Below are 22,436 nucleotides of genomic sequence, written 5' to 3' on the forward strand. Positions count from 1 at the left end.
TTTTTCTTTCTTCTACTTCACTGATTATTTCTTCTGTCTCCTTCATTCTGCTGTTCACTAAGTTTCTTGTTTTCATTCTGTATTTTTCACTTCATTTAGTTCTTTGTATGCTTCTATTTCTTCTATTTCTTTTCTGTGACTTTGTGTTTCTTTGCTGAGGTTTTCAATTTTTTCATGTGTGTTTTCAATTTGTTTCAAGTGTGTTTATGATTGCTATTGTTGCTTTTATCATGGCTGCTTAAAATCTGTCAGATAATTCTAACATCACTGTCATCTCAATGTTGGTTTCTATGAATTGCCTTTTTCATTCAGTTTGAGATCTTTGTGGTTCTTGGTTGATGACTGGTCCTGGATATGTTCATATTATGAGACTCTGTATCTTACCTAAAATTGGTTCTACTGACTTTTTCTGATATAGTTCTGATAAGTGAAAGAGAGGAATGCTGCCTATTCTTCCTAGGTAGGGGTAGGAGTCCTGGTTCCCCACTTAGCTAACAAATAGTTGAGTATGGAGGGGATCATGATTGCTGCTGGGCAGGGTGGGAATTCTAGCTCCTCACATGGCCATTAGACATGGTGGTAGAGATGGCCCATTGCTGCTGAGTGATGGTGAAAGTCCTTACTATTCACTAGGCCTCCTCTGATACCATCCCAGCAAAGAAGGGGAGAGGTACCTCATTACTGCCGGGTGGGGATAGAAGTGTTTAATCAAGGTCACAAAGTTAGTGAGTCATGAAGTTGGAATTCAGGCCCAGGCATCTTAGTCTCCAAAGCCCAAGGTATTAACTACACCATCATAATGCTATGAGCTGTGATTATAACTACATACAAATATTTGTATATATATCCAAAGACTGGAGAGTTATAGAGAGCTGAGAAGAGTATTTCAACTAGAGTGATGAAATATGACCACTTTTTTTTTTTTTTTGAGATGGAGTTTCACTCTGTCATCAGGCTGGAGTGCAGTGGCACGATCTCAGCTCACTGCAACCTCTGCCTGCCAGGTTCAAGCAATTCTCCTGCCTCAGCCTCCCGACTAGCTGGGATTACAGGCACACGCCACCATGCCCAGCTAATTTTTGTATTTTTAGTAGAGACGGGGTTTCACCATGTTGGCCAGGATGGTCTCAATCTCTTGACCTCGTGATCTGCCTGCCTTGGCCTCCCAAAGTGCTAGGATTACAGGCATGAGCCACCATGCCCGGCCATGACCACCTTTTTTATTATAAAAATATTTTAAAGTACTTCTTCCAAGAAGATGAAGTAGAGTTACTTTTCTCTATTTATTCTCCTAGGTACAACTAAAAATCCTGGATATTATATATGAAACAAACATTTTTTAAAACTCTGAAAGGTAGAGAGAAGGCAGACAGACTACAAATCATAGGATCTGGAGAACAACATGGGTCCCTGGTTTTTGCTTAATCTCTATAAGCCTTCATTTCCTGATCTAGAAAATGTGGATACTAATAGTACCTCAGAGACTGTTGAGAGGATTTGGTGAAATAATGAATGTTGAATACTTGGCACAGAGCTTGCCCTGTAGGAAGTACTTACTGTTAGAACTATTATTGTTATTAGCGTAATATAATGTCACTCTCGGTCCAAATACTGGCTTTTAAGGCAAGAAAATCCCTGTTCCCTATGAGCTGTTTTATCATCTTTAAGTTTGGTATTTCTATGTAGAGTGATCCCATCAACATCTATAAGGCTGTAGATTTTGAAGCTTCTTTCTGGAGCTTGTGTTGTCCAATCATTCTAAATGACAGTCTACTGGCTCCATCAGAATGATCTGGAGTCCTTGGTACTAATACATATTCCCAGGACCCACCCCCAACCTACTGAATTGGAAAGTCTGGGGTAGCCTACTATAATCTCGTCCCTTCTTAACTTTCCTTAACTGCTCCCATTTGCTGCTTCTTTTGCTTGCTTTCTTACTGACTTCTGAGATTTGAAATGTTACTTTCTTATTTGCTTCTGAGATTCTGGCATAGTAAAACCTTCTTCAAGCAAGGAATAAATAATTCTACTATTCACATACCTAAATAGGATCAAATAATGGTATTAACATACTGTTTTGTTTCTATTTGAAAGTTAAACTATTTAAATTCAATAGTTTTCAAAAACATTCAAAAGCTGAGTGAAGTGAGACCTCTGATTAACAATCTTGCATCTATTTGTAAAGTCTCATATCATCAGCCACTCTAAAGTATCTTAATGCCAGAATATTTGTGCTGAATATTTCCCATGTGTTTTTCCAGATCCACTTACCTCTCTTTTTCATCCTGCTTAGGGCTTCAGGTGGCTGACTTTTGTGGGTTGTATTAACTGCCTTCTGGCAGTTGGGCTCAACTAATTGGATGCCATGCCAAGAGACAAGAGGGTGAGTGGAAATCATCAAGGCCAGGATATTCATTTCCTTCCCTCTCTCCTAGGTCATCATGCATTAACTGTCTCCCATTCAAAGGCCACAGCTCCTGTCTCTCAGCCCTTTCATACAACTCTCTCTCTGAGTCCATTCCCTTGCATCCTCCTATGACCTCTTCAGGCCTAGAAGTGATACCATTGTTACCAACCCTGGAGTACTGCACTATCCCTTGTTAGTTTTCCTTAACATGACCACACCTTTGTAAACACCCGCTTTATTGAACATGCCTCACCATGTTCAAGACTAACATCTTAACTGACAGAATATCCTATCTAATTCTTTCATTTTCTTTCAACACTCCAAGGGCAACTCCCATAAGCCTTTCATTTTTCCAAGTAAACAAATGTGTCATCGACAAGTTTACCTTTGTATTAATATCAATAATACTCTGAAATGCAATCAGTAAAACAAATATTCAATATTTAGCCTAAACTGTTATTTTAAAAAACAATACACAAATTAAGCAACAGTGAACTTAGTATATTGCCAGTCAGTTCCCATTATACTGGCAAAAACATAAAAAATGACATTACTAGTTGGTGAGGAGATGGTAAAACTGGTACATATACTTGAAGTATATTCATACTTAAAGAGGTATAATCCTTGAAAACTACATTAATTGGTATAACCTTTGAAAAGCCATTCGGCAATATATTTTGAAAATCATTCACTATACTTTTGATCCAATAATTCTGCTGCTGAATAGTTCATCCAAAATAAAGTAATTTTTAAACAATTAAATGGCTTGGGGAGAAATTGATAAATAAATAAAATTAAATGGCTTAGGAGAAAATAGGTAAATAAAATTAAAGGGCTATATTAGTGTTTAAGTTAATTTAATCATCATTAAAATAAAACAGAAAACAACACTGGAAGCAACTCAAATGTCCACTTATTGAAAAATTGTTGAGCAAATAAAATAAGAAAGTTAAGTAACAATAAGAGGACATTCTTATTATGTAATGCTAAACTGAAAAGCATACTGCAAAATTGTAGTGATGTCATATCTATGTAAAATGATATATGCATGTGGTCAAAAACTGAAATCAAACATTTAAAATAAAGAGAATTTTTTTTGAGACAGGGTCTTGTTCTATTGCCCAAGCTGGGTTGCTATGGCACAGTCTCAGCTCACTGCAGCCTCAATCTCCTGGGCTCAAGCAATCCTCCTGCCTCAGCCTCCCAAATAGCTGGCTAATCCTCCCACCACACCTGGATAATTTATTTTTTTTTTTTTTTTGGTAGAGATGGAGTCTCCCTATGTTGCCCAGGTGATCTCAAACTCCTGGGCTCAAGTGGTCCTTTGGCCTCAGCCTCTCAAAGTGTTGGGATTACAAGTGTAAGCCACTGTACCTGGCCACAGTTGATTTTTTTTAAGATGATAGGATTATGGTTATTTTTTCTCTTCACTGATTTTGTCTGTACAACTAATTTTTAAATGGGGGTTAAAGGACACCTCACTAAGATAATAATCGCTACCATGTATATACTATATTATACACCATCATACAGCATTGACATATATTAGAAGGCTACTGCATGAGGCAGTGTATCCTCATTTTAGACATGAGGAAACTGGGGCTCTGAGAATTAAACAAACTTGCTCAAGAACACAATGGAAATAAAAAGCAGAGAGTCAAACCCAAAGCCTGCAGCACATAGCTGTCTGCTGTAAGATCTGGCTAAAAGGACTGGCCCCTAAATCAGTGCACCCTTCCGGAGGCTCTCCTCCCTTGATTGTCACAACAGCGGAGTAAAATTCTTGACTGTTCTGCTCCTCTGACCATCCCCACTGAATCTCAAGATCCTGACCCCCGGAATGCAGGCATTCTCTTGGCTCAATTCTTGGCTTTTCCCTTTCTACCTCATCCCTCAGAAGGTTCAGCAATCTCCAGAGCTATAACTACCATTTCTCTGTGGATCTAGACCCCTTTGTTCTCCTGTATTTAAAACCTGTATTTTCAACCGCTTGGTAGGCCTTCTTCTGTGTTTGCATTTCAACCTAAACATGTCCAAGACCAAGCACCCACTTCCCTCCCAATGCTGCCTCGCCTCCTAACCTTCAACATCCTTTAGTGATACGATCCTTCTCCCCAGTAACCCAGGCAAAAACCTCTTTGAATTTCTCCCTGCTCTTTTCTATCCTCACATTCTGTCACTTGCCAAGGCACGTATTTAATAGATTCTTGCTTCACTTTGTCTATTGCATCCTTCTCATCTTTGTCATTCCCACTGCCTCAATCCAAGTTCACGCTCATTAACTTTCAACTGGACTATCATAATCCTGGGAAATTAGTTTGGACTCATAAATACCCCCACATTAGCTTTTGCCTTGCAATCACACACACATGCACACACACACACACGCACATGCACATGCATGCACACACACATACTCCTAGGCCCAACCCGCACCTACTGAATCAGAACCTTTAAAAGTACAATGAAGTCTGGGAATATTCTTTAAATCTCCAAGTGATTCTAATATAAAACCAGGTTGAGGAGATCCTGACCTATGGTTCCTGGTCTCTAGTTCTTTCTTTCAAAAACCCTCCTTTCCAAATTTTAATCTAGATTGTACATTGTTCTCAGATAAATCTTGCGAAAACATATGCTTATATTACTCTTTTCATAGACCTCCACTGGCTCCCCCTAGAGCACCTTTTGAAGTGTATACCTGCTCACACGTATTATCCAGGAAGGAGTCCTGCATTAAGTTTAACCAGTTTATTTAACACAGAACTCCTCCGCTTTTATTATGCAATTATATGGTGTGAATTTTCAAGAGGTAGGGATATAGCATGTGTAGTTCTCAAACTTACCTGACCCTGGAACGTTCTCTTGTGAAACATCTCATTGCCTTGAGGTTCTGAGGAAGCCTCTAGGAAAGGGTAGCCTATAAGATAAATTCCAAACTCCTAAGCCTGGCCCCAACTTACCCTATACCCAATCTGCCTTTCCAGTCTTGTCACGTGCAGGAGTCCCAAACACCCTACTCTGATGAAGCTATTTGCTGTTCTACCAATACTTACTGTTCGCTCTCAGTTGAGGTGGAAAAAGCATTACGGTGAAAATCAAATGGGAATCCACCACTCTGGATTCTTGTCCTCTCAATTCACAGGCCCATTTCTATTTACCAAACTAAAATGTATGTTTACATGATTTAGACTAGAGCCTTAACTGAAAAAACAAGTCTAGGTTCTCCCTCTATGCTAAAGAATGGTATCAATAATGGGTGTGCCCACATATTCACCTGCACATGCACAGATGTGTGCACACTAAGTAAGCTTGATTATTTGGTGTGGCAGAGTAAGAAACTGATTTTTGTTTTTGGTGTTCTTATTTGTTTACTAAAGAAACTTACAAGATTGGATTGCTGGGGGAAGGAGGGGAAGAAGGGGAAGAGAGAACCTATGGAATACATATGAACTGGGCACCATGGCTCATGCCTATAATCCCACCACTTTGGGAAGCCGAGGTGGGAGGATCACTTGAGCCCAGGAGTTCAAGGCCAGCCTGGGCAACATAGGGAGACGCTGTCTCTACAAAAAAAAGTTTTAAATTAGTTGGGTGTGGTGGTGTGTCCCTGTAATCCCAGCTACTTGGGAGACTGAGATGGGAGGGGAGGGTTGCTTGAACCTGGAAGGTTGAGGCTGCAGTGAGCTGTGATTGCACCACTGCACTCCAGCCTGGTTGTCAGAGCAAGACCCTGTCTCCAAAACAAGAAGTAAATATGGCCAGGAGTATACAGACAGACTCCACCAAGCTTTCTTCCACTAAATCTGAGACCATCAGACAAATATCTTCTTGCTTTTGGATCAGTTACCATTAAAGCAACTCAATGATTAAGAGAGGAATTTCAGAGCCTTTTTGTTTTCTTTTGGTTAACCAAACCAACTGGATGTTTGAAAATTGGTCTCCTTCAAACCCCAAGTCCAGTTACTTCTTGGGACAATTGAACCACTCTTGTTTAGAACCAGGGCTCCTTAGGTAAGCATCCTGCTCTAAGTTAGGCTACATGTATCATGGTTTCTGCTGCAGAAAACAGAAACCTGACTATGGTGGCTAAAACAAGTGGTTTATTCCCTTGAATAAGAAGTCTGGATGTCGGTGCTCCAGGGTTGGCCATCCGAGGATCAGACCCCTCTTACCTTTCTGCTTGCCCTCCTTACGTCTGTTGTGTTCCAGTAAGAAAGAAAGAGGAAGAACAAAGAGGAAAAGGCAAATGCCAACCTTTTATGAGGGAAAAGAATGACTCTTCTGAGAGCCCCATAAATTAGACCAATGAGATGTAAATCTCATTGGCCAGAATGACATTACAGTACTACCCTGAACAGCCAGGAAGTCTAGAGAATAGAGCTTTATAGGGGACAAATTGCCACACATGCCAAAATTAGCCCTGTTTGCAAGGAGGAAGGGGAGAATTAATATGAAGGAGTCAGCTGGAAGTATCACCAGAATGAAAGCACCAAACTACCTACCCTGACAGGCAGAGCACTTGTATCTTCCATATGGACATATCCAAAAAGATCAGGCACCTAAATGAATACCTGTGCTTTGTTTACCCACGTGTATTGAAATGCATATATGTACCTAGAATAGCTTCCAGAGTTTCTTCTATATATAGCATTAAGCAAATTGCTTATACAGGGATTACTCAACATTCCTGAGATCATCTAGTTGTTGAGCATTTAAAGCCAACTTTCAGCATATAAAATATAAAGCACAGTGTGTTCTGAAAATCTCAGTTCTCATAAAATCTGAATACACTCATCTGGAAAAACTGCTTTTGCCCAGAGCAAAAAGATTGACAGACATCTGATGGACAAGTTTTGTCTATAATTTAGTGAGTTTCACTCATTCATGCATTTGCACACTGCCTGAAAAGTAGTAGGAATGCCTCCCTTAGCTCACTGTTGCTGAATCCCACTGAAACTATACAGGGGGAATTGTTGCAAAAGAGTCCACTGTGAGTTTACTACATATTAAATGACTTGAACTTAAGAAGCTGGGCAAGCTTCAGACAACTTTCTCAAACAAGGCAGACAAAAGAAATGTTAACAGCAAATAAATGGGCCAGTGAAAAAGAACAACTCATTCTTTCTGCAAAGGTTCAAGAGAAATAATCATTAAAGACATAATCACTTTCCAAAGGGCTTTATTGCAATTTCATGCAAGACTTTAGTGAAGCCAGGAGAATTGAGCTGGCTTCTTTCTCCCTGTCTGTGACTCAGGTCAGGTAGCTCTTTTCAATAGCACTTGTTAATCTTGTTAAATCTTAAGTACCTCTTGGTTTTATGAGCCACGCTTACTTTCCCTTCTAGCCCTCATTGACCTTGCTGTCTTTGTGTGGCTTGAATGTCATCTCATGAAAGAAGTGCACAGTTAATTCTAGAACAACACCAGGCTGAAGAGTATGTGTGTGGCCTGCATTTCAGGGAAGAAGCAGAGGGTGAAGGTTCATATTGATGCCCATCAAATTCATTTTAGATCTATCTATGACCAGATAGCTTTTAGAGGCTGAATTTTGGTGAGCTGGTTATTGTATTTTTGTCTTGTTTTTTAGAAAGGGAAAATGAATTTGTCCTAAGGTTGGTACAGGTGAGTGGAAATGTATCACACACGGGAGTGGAAAATGAATTTAGCTGGTCCAGCCCCACTGGACAAAAACCTAGCAGTATGTATAAAACTATTAGATGGGTGTACCCTATGTTCCAGCAATTTCACCTCTTAGTGGTCAAATGCTTTGATTTTTATAAGAATGTGTCCTGACTCTTTCTTGAGTACAGCGTTCTATGAAAGAGTTCACCTTCTGATATTGAATCCAGCTCTCGGAAGAGACAAGTGTTCTGGAAGCAGCGGTGGCTCCCAAACGCAGTGTCTGAGAATTCAATATAAGCATCTCAAAGTCCAGAAATAGACGTTTTTCCTTTTATCTTTTATTGACACGTAATAATTGTAGATATTTATGGAATATAGAGAGACATTTTAATCAGGGAAATGCAAATCAAAACCACAATGAGATATCATCTCACCCCAGTTGGAATGGCTATTATCAAAAAGACAAAAAAATAACAAATGCTGACGAGGGTGCAGAGAAAAGGGAACTTATACACTGGTGGTGAGAATGTAAATTAGTACAACCACTACGGAGAACAGTCTGGAGGTTTCTCAAAAAACGAGCAATAGGACTACCATATGCTCCACCTTTTGTATGCTCCCTGGAATATGGCTTATTTTCATTGGGTTCCACCAACTGTGCCCAGCTGAGAAGTGACTACAGGAAGGCAGTTCAGAATCACCAAGCGGTCAATGTGCAGGATTCCAAGACTCCTCTCCCTCCACCATTGCTATCATCCCCACAGCTAGACAATGACCCTCCACACTTATTCCTGCTTCTGCCTTCATAAGGTTTGTCAGGTTTGGGAAAACATTCTTCAATACAATGCTAGATTTCAGAAAGAAGTTATTTACCCCCTCTCCAAACACAAACTGTCTACTCCAGGAAAAGCTATGTTCCTCTGAAACCATGCTCGTTTCCCAGAGGATGGTACTAGAAATATGTTATGCTCCAGATACACTATGTCTCCTCACATTCTCTCAGTTTGACTTAGTGTAATAAATGAGCTTGGGTATCTACCCTAAGCAAGATCTGTTGCTGGCCTCATGAGTTCTCTTCTAGTTGCTGTACATTACTTTTTAAACACCTCTGTACTTGCTTCCCTTTGTGAATTATTTATGGTATTGTTATGCCCTGGGCTATAGGGCAAGTTTCTAAAATGGCTTTATGTGTTATGAAAATGGACAAATGAATAAATCATGTTAAAATATCCACAAGAGAATGGAATAGAATATGTCACAAGGGAAAGAACCTGTTAACATAAGGGTCAACAATGGTGACATAATCAGCTCAGTAACAAGAATAACCTTCATTCAGATCCCAAGTAGAATCCTTTAATCCCCTGGCTCAAAGGACACATTTGGTCTGCTAGGAAGTTTATATGTCATGTTGCTGAATTTTATCGGCTGCCTGTTTTTGTAGAGTGCTTACTACCAAGATTTTGTTCCAGCCTTTTGGACTATGTTTTATATACAAATAAAAGTAACAAGGGATTAAAACATAATTTTTCTATTAGGCTCAGAGAGGACACTTCACCAAACTCCAGAAAAAGAATTTGAAGCCAGTTAATCCCACTGGAGCTAAAAGTCTTAAGGATAATAACTTTCATTACATGAACTCTTCTAGACAAAAATAGAAGTGTAAGTTAGGGGGAAATGTGTATTCTGCATCATCCAAAATAAAACTTGCCATCCTTGGATTTCTTCCTTGCCTAAGCCCAGTCTTTAGAACAAGGAGTCTAATTTCACAATGTAGGAAATGATTTTAAAATATCTTTGAAAGCCCGGGTGCAGTGGCTCACGCTTGTAATCCTAGCACTTTGAGAAGCCAAGGCAGGAGGATTGCTTGAGTCCAGGAGTTGAAGACCAGCCTGGGCAACATAGCGAGACCTGATCTCTACAAAAAATAAAGAAAATTAACAAATTAACTGGGCGTGGTGGCCCATGCATGTAGTCCCAGCTATTCAGGAGGCCGAGATGGAAGGATTGCTTGAACCCAGGAGGTCAAGGCTGCACTGAGCCAAAATCAAACTACTACGCTGCAACCTGGGAACACAGCAAGACCCTATCTCAAAAATTAATAAATAAATAAATGAATAAATAAATAAATTATCTTTAAAAGATTATGTGTAGCTAGGCCAGGCACAGTGGCTCACGCTTGTAATCCCAGTACTTTGCGAGGCTAAGGCGGGTGGATCACCTGAAGTCAGGAGTTTGAGACCAGCCTGGCCAACATGGCGAAACCTGTCTCTACTAAAAATACAAAAAATTAGCCAGGCGTGGTGGTGCGTGCCTGTAATCCCAGCTACTTGGGAGGCTGAGGCAGGAAAATCACTTGAACCTGGGAGGTGGAGGTTGCAGTAAGCCGAGATCGTGCCACAGAACTCCAGCCTGGGCAACAGAGCAAGACTCTGTCTCGAAGAAAAAAAAAAAAAAGAGATTATGTGTAGCTATAATTCCACAAAGTCGACGGGGATATGTTCTACTGCCTCTGGATTTCCTCTGTCCTCCCACTTCAGTCTGAGTCCACACTTTGCCACTCTGAGGAACAGTCATATACCCACACGGAGCCCTCTCCCACACTTTTGGTCATGCACAGTGTTGTATTGTCTTACAGACCCTTCTGAAGAGTGCCCAGAGCCCACACTGCTCACGCCTACAGAACTCCTTCCTCTCCCTTCTTCACCCTCTTTCTCATGGTGCTTCCTACTTTTCCCCCAGGTCCTTTTCTCTACTAACACTTCACTTGCCTGGCAGAGCTCAGAGGTGGCCAGCCCCACCCTACATTTTACAACCTTTCTTCCACCTACTCACTCCCTTGTCCTAAACACTAAAGAGGACCTTTCCTCTTCCCAGGCCATTATAAGAACCCCAGCACATGCTGTCTGGCCCTGGAATTCAAGCCCAGTCATTGCATCTTAGCCTCTAGTTCTGATTCCTAGATTTTTGCAAGCAGGATTTAATATTTAAGTGCTGTAGACAACCCCAAATTATCACCTTTTGATGTCGTTCTTAATAAATGCACCAGATCAGGCAAACACACACACATATACATACACACACACACACACACACACACACACACACACACACCACCTTACAAAGAACTAAAAAACTGAAGCACTGATGTGAGTGCGCTTTACAATGTCAAAGTGTAGTGCCAATATTGCTGTCATTATTGTTAGGCTACTCTTAACCTTCTCTATAAAGTAATAAGACAGCATAGCTGAGTAGTTAAGAGCTCTGATTCTAGAGCCACACTGCCTGGATTAAATCCCAGCTCTGCTATCTGATCGAGTTTAGGAAGTTACCTAATTTCTGTGTACCTCAGTTTTCTCATCTGTAAAATGGGAGTAATAAAAGGACCTACCTCATAGAGTTGTTACAAGGGTCAAATGAATTAACATTTAAGTAGATACAGAGATGCAATCCCCACATTCCACTTCAAGGAAGGACTTGCTGCTCAACTGCAGGGAGTATGGTCAGCAAACACCCTCCTCCAGCTCTCAGCAACTCCAGTCTGTCTCAGCTGCAGAACTGCCTTGCCTCAGGCCGTGCTCTTCCTAGAGGGGTCCTGGAGCGGGATGCATTTGGTGACTGAGTGAGGTGGGGGCCTGATGCAGGACACTGTGCCAGATTGGCTGAGGTTTTGCTGAGCCGACATTGCAGTTCTCCTTCTTCTTGCTTTCTCTCCCTTCGCTTCAAAGGTGTTACTCTCTAATAAGCATCTTACACCGTGAACTCTGTTTCAACTACTGCTTCCAGGGAACCCAATCTGTGATGGTATTTGTCAAGTACTTAGAAGAGTACCTGGCACATAGTGAACACTACACGGTGCTTGTTAAGTAAAATTACGTAAGTAATCTGGAAAAGGTAGCACTTTCATTGCTCATCCCTCTTACAGAAGATGTCAGAGTTAATGTTCAGCATTAGGGATATTAGGTTACTCTAAAGAGCCCGAGAGTTGACCTAATCAAGATGAGGAAACAATAATACCACTAATATAGATATTATATTGCTATGCTTGTGCTTTCGAATTTTTTTCACTATTATCTTTTCTGTGCTTGACCTTACAAATTCCACTTTTTTATTGCTTACAAGGGTATTTGCTGACACTTTAAATTTAGGTTCAACAATTTTGGCTAATATTTAACATGAACTTATGTAAAATCCATACGCTGTCTAGAATTGAGCCTTCTCCATGGTGGGAAGGACACCTAAGGAGAATTGTTCTGAGACCGTGGACAGGAGGTCAGTAAGTGAACTCCAACTTGGGACCCTGGAGTCCTCAACAGCCATGAGGTGATATATCATCTGCAGATCTGTGGCCTTGCATTATTCATCAACTCATCTATGTGCTCATTCAGTCAAACAACAAATCTTCATGCCCAATTCTCATAGTCATGAAAAAGGAAGACAAGATTCTGTGCTCAGGGCTCTTACCTTCTGGGGTGGAAAGGCCACACCAAGTAATAAACAAGACAACTAGAGATGGAGATAAATACTGTGCAGATGAGGATGCAGGTAAAAGGCCTGGTTAGGGCTGCATTAGGGAAGGCTTCTCCCAGGAGCTGACACCTGAGCTAAGGATTTAAGGATGAAGAACCTGACAAGTGTCTGGGGAAGAACATTCCAGGCAGGGGGAACAGCAAATGCAAAGGCCCTGAAGCATGAGCACGCTTGGCTGCTGGAAGAACGCCAGGGAGGCCAGTTTTCACTGAAGAGTGGGGAGTAGCAGAGAGTATGGCCCCCAGGTAAAGTTGGAGAGGCAGGTCCAGCTCCTATAGGGCCTTGAAGGTCATGGAAAAGGAATTAGGATTTCATTCTAAATACCAACAGAATCCAACAAGTAATTTTAAGGAGGGCTGACATTACACAATTTATGTTTTTAAAAGACCACGCTGCCTGGGCACAGTGGTTCACGCCTATAATCCCAGCACTTTGGGAGGCCGTGGCAGATGGATCACTTAAGGTCAGGAGTTTGAGACCAGCCTAGCCAACATGGTGAAACTCCATCTTTACTAAAAAAATACAAAAATTAACCAGGCATGGTGGCACACTCCTGTAGTCCCAGCTACTTGGGAGGCTGAGGCAGGAGAATCACTTGAACAGGGGAGGTGGAGGTTGCAGTGAGCCAAGATCATGCACTGCATTCCAGCCTGGGTGACAGAGCAAGATTCTGTCTCAAAAGAAAAAGAAAAAGAAAAAGAAAAAAAGACCACATTGACTAAACACAAGTTCAATGTTGAAGAAGGGAACTGAATTACAATTTACTTACTATAAGGTATGGATACTCTCTGATTCCTGGGTGATGCTCTATTTTAGCATTGTGTAATAATTACTAAGGGCTTTAGGGTGAGCCTGTGGCTGTTTTACGAGCTTCTATTAGAACACTGAGAATAAACAACATTGTGTACTAAAATAATTACTGGACCTAAAAAAATACACGTCCTGCTCATAGTCAGCAATTCTGCCCATCCTCTTTTCTCTTAAGCTTATTCCTTCTTGTTTCTATTTATAATGTATCACCTGGCATTGGATAATCTATATAAATTACCTAGTGCCGACCCTTAGTTTGAACTTCTTCAGAATAATTGTTAGCTATATCATCTTGGCTTGAAATGAGATGACACTCATTTTTCTGCCCATCCTAGCTATAGCACCAGTCAGTCCACAATAACTAAAAGAGACAAGGAGACACAGTGGCCTCCTGAAAGACAGGAACTTACCTACTCCTGCTTCCAAAGAAGGATCATATAGAAATGATATGTGTTTATTGGATCTTAATTTTCTCTTTCAAGCTGGGTGAGGATCTACTCAGTAAATCTAGCCTACAAAGATAGGCTATGGAGGAAGAACATGCTCAGGAGGACAGAGGAAGCCCAGATCTACTGGAAGGAATGGGGAGGTGTCCAAAGGGCCAGTAATGACAAGGGCCAACCTGTCCAGGTGAGAAGAGCGGGTTACTATGGAAACAAGTCATTTTGTATTATTAAATGATCGGTGCATTAGGTGGGCAGAACTGGCTGGGATCAGAGCTGCGTGTGGAAGATTCCAACTCACTGTCAAGGAGAACACCTGTTAGCAGAGAAAGTGAGAAAGCACCACAGGGTAGAAGTTTCATATTTGTATCTCTGCCTGAGTCATCTCAAAAAAAAGAAAAAAGATATGAGGTTCTTCTCTTCCTCACGATGGAGTTTTCCCTGGCATTACATTGGGATCAAAACCAAGCCCAGACAACTGCTTTGTGTCCTCTCCCAAGTTACTTTTGTTAATTCCTGGTAATTAAAATCAGGATTGCCTTTTAGGAAAAGCTGAAACCTCAGCAAAAAAAAAAAAAAAAAATCCTATTACAAAGTGGGCAAAGGACATGAATAGGCATTTCTCAAAAGAAGACATATGAATGGCCAGCAGGGATATGAAAAAATGTTCAACATCACTCATCATCAGGAAAATGCAAATCAAAACCACAAGGAGGTATCATCTTACCCCAGTTAGAATAGCTATTATTAAAAAGAAAAATGACAAATGCTGGCAAGGTTTTGGAGAAAAGGGAACTCTTATACACTGTTGGTGGGAATGCTAGTACAGACATTATGGAAAACAGTATGGAGAGTTCTCAAAAAAAAAAAAAAAAAAGAAAAAGAAAAAACAAACAAAAAAATCCTGTAAATAGAACTACCATAAAATCCAGTGATCCCACTTCTAGGTATTTATCCAAAGGAAAGGAAATCAGTATATCAAAGAGATACATGTACTCCTATGTTTATTGCTGCACTATTCACAAAAGCAAAGATGTGAAGCAACCTAAGTGTCCATCGATGGATGGATAAAGAATGAAATACTACTTGACCATAAAAAAAATCAAATCATATCATTTCCAGCAACATAAATGGAACTGGAGATCATTATGTTAAGTGAAATAAGCCAGGCACAAAAAGACAAATATCACACATTCTCACTCATATGTGGGAGCTAAAAGAGTTGATCTCATGGAGGTAGGAAGTAGAAGGATTATTACCAGAGGCTGGGAAGGGTTTGAGGGAGGCAGGGGATGAAGAGAGATTGGTTAACAGGTACAAACATACAGTTAGATAGAAGGAATAGTTCTAATGTTCAATAGTAGAGTGGGGTGACTATAGCTAATAACAATGTGTTTTATATTTCAAAATAGCTAAAAAAGAGAAATTGAAATATTCCCAACACACAGAAATGATAAATACTCGAGGTGATGGATACCCTAAAGACTTTGACTTGATCATTACACATTCTATGTATTTAACAAAATATCACATGCACCCCCATAAAAATGTGCAAATAATATGTAACGATTAAAATTTTAAAAGCTGAAATTTCCCTTCTTTCCACTTTACCCACCTTCACACACACACACACACACACACACACACACCAGGCAATCTTAAAAAGTCATGCCCAGCCCAAAGTCTCCTGAATTTATACAGTTTGAACTAATTCTCAGGTTTCAGAGAAGCACTGAACCAACAAAGGCCAATAATGTGAATGAATGAAATGTGATGAGTTGAATCAATGTAGACTGTCAATTTGAATTTCTTCTTCAGTTTAAAACATTTTCTTCAACTCTTAATCTTTCTCTATGGGATAATTATTGGAACAATTCAGGCCTGAAATCAACATGTACCAGATAGATTGGATTTAGATAGAAGTCATATTACCTAAAGGGAGGTGGGATGCAACGAGCCCCTGGATTCAAAGCATTTCATTTTGATTTTCTGGGCTTTGTTGCCATGTTGGCGGGGGAGCTCTTAGATCCACTGTGAATACTGTCACATGGAAGAGGCAGTGTGCAGGGGAGGAATCTATGATATGAGGCTAGCAGAGATATCCTTAGGAAACATGTATCTAAGAGGAGGGCAAGTATTTTAAGTGCAAGTAATGTGTGTGGTCGTTTTTGCTTTTTTAAAGAAACTAAAAATTATCATAATGGCAACTAAAACAGAGCCTAGCTCAATAAATTGTTCTTGAATAAATAAATGAAGTGTGCTTTCTCTCAATCACCTTGGGCAATCAAATTTGGATGCCAAGTTTAAATTCCCAGGTCTCTTCTGGATGGTGGTTTGTTCAGAAGCTGTGCTGTGTTAACCCATACTCTGTGTAGTTCACCTTTGAAAAAATCGAGAAATCTGTGTCATCCAAATATGCTTCCTCCAACAATCAAATGACCACCTGGCAACATGCCTCCTGGGTTTTCCTCCCCATTAGTCAGGATTTCCAAATGACTGCTAAATCCGAATCTTGGTCTTCTTCCACCCAGCCAAGCCAGGCAAGTTTCCATGAAACTACAAAACTAAGAAGCCCTTTATGCCACTTGACAACAAGAAAATAAAATCACAGAGGCGGTGAAGAGGAGAACTATAAATGAGCAAATGAAAACAGAAACGACAAGCATAATGAGAGGAGCATAATTAGGCCTGGGGCACTGCCACGCAGGCCTGTCACATTCCTGATGGGTAAAAGATTGGCTGACCACAGACCCGCCTGTTGGAATTGCCAAAGGTGAGGCTGGAGAGAAGGCTCAGAAGCACATGGTTGCCTCTTTATACACAAAAAGCTCCACTGGAAAGAATCTTAAAATATCTCATTCACACTGTCAGTTCCAAATGCTGGAAGCAGGGGTTCTGTTTCCCCGAACAGCGCGCACTCCGCTTCCCCGTTGGCCAGGGTTTCTGTTCTAGGATGGACTTCTCAGACACACTAAAGGGTCCACGGTGACATTCCCCGGGGCTTGAAGCACAGCATACCTTTGAAGCCTCGAGCTCCTCCTGGGAATGGGTTCATTATTCTCTTCTTAAGCTGGCAGTTTTCTGAAATCAATCCTTTCTGCACTAAGTAATTAAAACACAAGCAGAAGGCTCATTCTAGTCTCCTCATAAATAAACCGAAAATAAATGAAATGTTGAAACTGGCATTGACTGCCAAGTTTTATGGCTGTCCCCTAATTACTTTGGTACAACACACATTTGTGTGTGTCTAAAATGATTATTTGATAACCATGACCATAGTTCCTAAAATAATTAAGAACTGTAATCACATTGTGAAATATAGAAATACAACCTGATAAACGTTTGCCCTCCTACCTAAGTAGGTAAACAAAAGGATGCTGAGTTTGTGTATTTTGCTGCCTACATGAATATTGATCATGAGAAGACTGGCCTGAAAAAGCAATTATGCAGTACTGAAAGCTTGAATGGACCTGTAACAGTGTGCAGTGTCTTATTCCTCAAAGTGGGCTACCACCATCCTTTGAGACCTGCGGTGAGGAGGGAATCAAAGTTGCAGGGTAAACAAGATAAACATTTGGGATGCTGTACTATAGGTATAGGCGTGGGGAGCACATTAAGTTCACATCAAAATAAACATGGCAATATTATGGAACAGAATGCACAATGCACACAAATCTCTCAATATTACAAAGACATTTTGATCTGGCAGCTACACCCACAGGGTTCCTCATGGGTCATCCTTCAGTTTAGAGGTTCTTTGTGGAATCATTTGCAAAGTGCTCCGAGGTAATCAGGAAGCAATGACTTGCCAAATAAAAAGGAAAGTGTTTCTGATGTGTACGTTTCAAATCTAGATTTGATTGGAAAAAATTTCATATCATATATATAAATAAAGATGATAATAGGAATCTTAAGGCACCTTCTAGATCATTGGTTCTTACAGGGTGAAAACTGGCTTCCCTCTACCCTTGTAGTTTCCTTGGCTGGACTACGAATTAATTTGACATGAGACAGGTTAACAGGAAAAAAACATTTTAATTACATATATACACATGGGAGTCCCACAAATTATGAGACTCCAAAGGGTCAGATGGTTGCAGCTTATATAGTATCCTGAGCTACGGAAAGGAATAGGGCTTGGGCCTTCAAGGGGTGGTGGAAACGTAAGTTGTGGGAGGGTGAAAGTACAAATGTATGGTGAATAAAGGTCGTCTTGTTATGCAGATAAAGTCACCCAGATAAAAGTTGTCTGGAGCAGCCCTCTTCATGATGCAGATACTGTATCAGATTTCCTTTATAGATATACATTTCTTTCACAAAAGGGCAGCTTTTCCAGCTGCAGTTTCCTAGAATAATCAGCTCAAAATATGCCAAAGAAGTATATTCTGGGGTGGCATATTCTAGTCTCCTACAGTTACATTTTGGGGTAGTGTGTCCTGAGCCTCAACTGGGGACAATTTGTGCCCTCCCTTCCAAGAGGGGCATTTGTCAATATCTGAAGACATTTTTGGTTGTCACACTAGGGAGGAGGGGGAGGTGTTATTTGCATCTAGTACTCAACATCTTCTAACACACCAGACAGCCCCCCACGAAAAAGGGTTTCCTAGCCTAAAATGTCACTAGTGTGAGGAGAAACCCTGCTTTAGACAATGTGTATATACACACCGATAGAAAATGAGGGGTCTGTAAGTTCAAGTCAGGCCTTGGAATCATGGCCCATAGGAGGCCTCAGAAGGCAGGCATGGTGGAAGGGAAGGAAGCACACGCCTCTCTGGACCGAGGTACAGATGAAAGGTAGCCTCTGGAAGCAGGGGTTCAGTTCAGCTGGTTGCCACACCAGAGAGAAGAGTGGGGTTAGAATTCAGGCCACAAACAGAGCTGCAATGTGGTCTTTGAAGACTTGCTTTTGTAGTTCTGCAGCAGTTGCTGCTAGGCATACGCTCAGGGATATGCCACCTCCTTCAGAAAGTGGCCTTAATCCTCCAAATGGGAGTGAGTTTCCCTGCATCAGTGCTCAGGCTGTGGGTCTGAGGCCTTTATTATCTTACCCACTAATACATCCTGCCATTGTGTCCCAGAGTAGACTGTGAGTTTCCTGAGGACAAGACTCATGCATTTTCAACTATCTCCACAGGACCACAGCATGTAGCAATACTGATAAAATAGTTGCTGAATTGTCATCAATATTTATTCTCCTCCCAATATTAGAAATTGTATGTGCATACATTTGAACAAAACATATAAAATGTTAAGGTAAAAAGGAAGTAATCTATTTTCCTCTGGAAAAATCATTTAGCAAAGCCCATCTCCAAAGACCTGTTTATACTTTTTTTCAAAGCTAATAATGTTTGACTGCCTTCCCCACTTCTTTAACATTTTTAGTAGTTTCCAGTAGTAACACAGTTCATCTTGAAATTTCACTACTGCATTTCATAAATGGGTCCCAATTTGGTTAATGTTTTTACACACAAATACCTATAATCAAAGCATGGAGCAAATTTTCCCTATTCTTCGCTATACAACTCAAAAAAGAATTTTTTAAGCTCTATAATTCATTAATTTGCTAATGGCTTTTCCCCATAAGGGATAGTTTGACCCTGCTCAACTTTTAGTTACAACAAAAAAACTCATTCAGGCTTTCTCTCTGCTCTTCATATTCAAAATAAACCATGCCCTAGATTGAGAAGGAATCAAGCATTTTTGGAATAAAAGGCAATTTTCCATGATAAAATATTCTGAGCACTTTTAGTACCTTCCTATTCTTTACATTTCTAAAATGTAAGAAACTCATCTCCAGCAATCCAAATATCTTAAACTCCACTTATAAAACAAATCGAAGGGTTATTCTTCACCCTACAAAAGCACTTATCAAAAGATTCAACCCAAGATTATTTTCATTCAGCAGCACCTACTCTCAAACCCATTTCAATTTAGACAGTATTTACACAGCTTTTCAGGAACCAGAACTTTCTAAGAGCTAAGAGGGAATGATGAATGAGCTCAGCCCCTTAATTCTGCAAGTGAGGAAACTGGGGCTCAGAAGACCATATGAACTCTCAAAGCTGCATGATAACAGCTAGCACTTATCAAGGGCCCAGGGCTTCTCACAGCTTCACCACTTCCACCATGTCAAGGCCACCATCACATCTTGTTTGGAATGCTATAGGAATCTCCTAAGTCCCATTTTTACCCTCCCTCCTACCATCCACCCTCTCTCCAAAGGCCACTCCATACAGCAGCATGTGGATGCATCTACAGTAGAAGGCAAACTATGTCCCTCCTTTGCTCAGAAACTTTTAATGTCTTCCTATTTCCCCATGTAAAAGCCAATCCTCAACCACAGTGTAGAAGGGCTATCCATTTCTAGCTACATATCTCCTCAGTCACTGCCCCCAGCCCCAGTACTTGGAGACTTTTCCCTTGCAGTTCCCTCTGCCAGCAAAGTCTTCCTCCAGATGTCCACATGACTCACCCCTCTCCTTCAGGGGTCTTCTCAAATGTCACTTTACCACAGGTGGCTTCCCTGACCATCCTGTATAAATAGCATCACCCCATCTCCTGTCTCTCTCTCTACTGGCTTTTAAATTATTTTTATTATTATTGAGACAGGTTCTCACTCTGTCACCCACGCTGCAGTACAGTGGTGAAATCACGGCTCACTGAAGCCTTGACCTTCTGGCTTCAAGCGATCCTCCCACCTCAGCCTCCCAAGTAGTTGGGACTACAGGCGCACAACACCACACCCAGCTATTTTTTTAATTTTTGTAAAGACAGAGTCTCTCTGTGTTGCCCAGGCTGGTCTCAAACTCTTGGCCTCAAGTGATCCTCTTGCCTCAGCCTCCCATATTGCTGGGATTATAGGCATGAGCCACCACACCTCGCCTTATTATTTTTTCCTAACGCTTTTATCACCCAACATATTTTGTTTACTGACTTCCTTTGCCCACTAGAATGTAAGCTCAGCAAAAAAAAGTCACCTGCCGGATCCCCAGTGCCTGGTATATGGCAAGCACTCGGTATTTTTGTATAATAAGTGCTCACTATGTGCCCAATACTGTTTTAAGGAAAGCATTTACTTAATCCTCCCAATAACCTGAGATAGGCATTATTATCATCATCATCATCTCTGAGTATAACAGATGAAGAAACTAAGGCACAGAGAAGTTTAGTAATTTTTCCAAGATCACATAACTAGAGAATGGTAGAGCCAGAATTTGAACCCAGGACACCGACTCTTTAACTCCATCACATATTGTATCACCCTTATTGTGTCACTCAGTTAATGACAAAGAACTGCTGCACTTTAATGCTTCTTCTCTATACCAGACTCTCAGAAATTGATACATACTAAAGTGTGCTTTCAAATGTCAATAATTTCCTATAAGTGCCTAATATTTTAAAATATAATAAAGTGTGATTTTGAGCTAAGACTGGTAAACAAAGTGTGCTGCAGCCACAAGCGTGCTGCGCTTCAGCCTCTAGTTCGAGAACCACTTCCAGAGGATATGACTGAGGCTTACAGGCGTGTGTAGGTAATTCTCCCTGCTCAACTGAGATTACCATGATTAGCTCTGGTCCATAAAGGGAAAACTAAGACACAAAAGCCGCAGTGATGTTCTAGGCCACACAGCCAATTGCAGTGACTAGAAAGAAGCCCGGCGGCGAAGGTGAGCTGAGATGGCGAAGGTGAGCTGAGATGGCGCGAAGGTGAGCTGAGATCGCGCCACTGCACCCCAGGCGACAGAGGGAGACTCCGTCTCAATTTAAAAAAAAAAAAGGAGCCTCTGAGGGGCCCTCTGGGACTGCAGTAGGTCACACATGCTCCCTGCTTATTAGTGTAGAACGCCCCGGTGATTCATGCAACGGAATGTTTCAGCCAAGGATGTCACCTAATAGAGGATATGTTGATACAGCTTTATCTGAGAAGTTACATAATCACCCTAGTGTGGAAATGCCATAAAGGAATTTCTGGCTTGAATAAAAGAGGTGTGTATCCCCTGGGAAGTACTCCATGAAGGGTATGAGGAGATTTTCAGTGAGAAGCTTACTACCCTAGACTGGGCAAGTGACTTGTTAAAAACAGGGCTCAATGGAGGCTCCCTGAGGACGGTGACTGTGCCCAGTTTGATTTGGTAAGGCTTAGACTCCAGTCCGAGAGAGTCCAGGGAACCCCAGACCTGCCTGTCCTTCCACAGGGAAGAGAGACCTTTCTGTTTCTAGCCTCCTGGGATAGAAAGGTCCCTACCTTGAGTCCTCTCTGCTTCGTTCTTTCAGGTCACACATTTATTTCTGCAAGCCTTCAGACCTTCCATTCTCTTTCTGCCCTAGAGAGCAGAATGAATCCTTCCCCCGATTTTGTTGGAATTCTCTGAAAGAAATCCTGCCGAGTTTCCCACTCTGGAATACCACCTCCAGCACCCAGTCTTCCCTCGACCTCGCCTCCCACCGCCCCACCAGCCCCCAGGACGTGGCAGGAGGAGGAAGGAGGCTGGAGGGAGTGGCGCCGGTGGCACGAGCACCTGTCACCTGACCTGCTCGGGCCCTTACTTCTCCAGCCCCGGCCCTGCCCACCCTCTGGCCGGTGTGCGCCGACAGGGTCCCCGCCCTCCCGGACCGGGACAGGCCCG

Source organism: Mandrillus leucophaeus, unplaced genomic scaffold (assembly GCF_000951045.1).
Source record: "Mandrillus leucophaeus isolate KB7577 unplaced genomic scaffold, Mleu.le_1.0 Scaffold285, whole genome shotgun sequence".
Lineage (NCBI taxonomy): Eukaryota > Metazoa > Chordata > Mammalia > Primates > Cercopithecidae > Mandrillus > Mandrillus leucophaeus.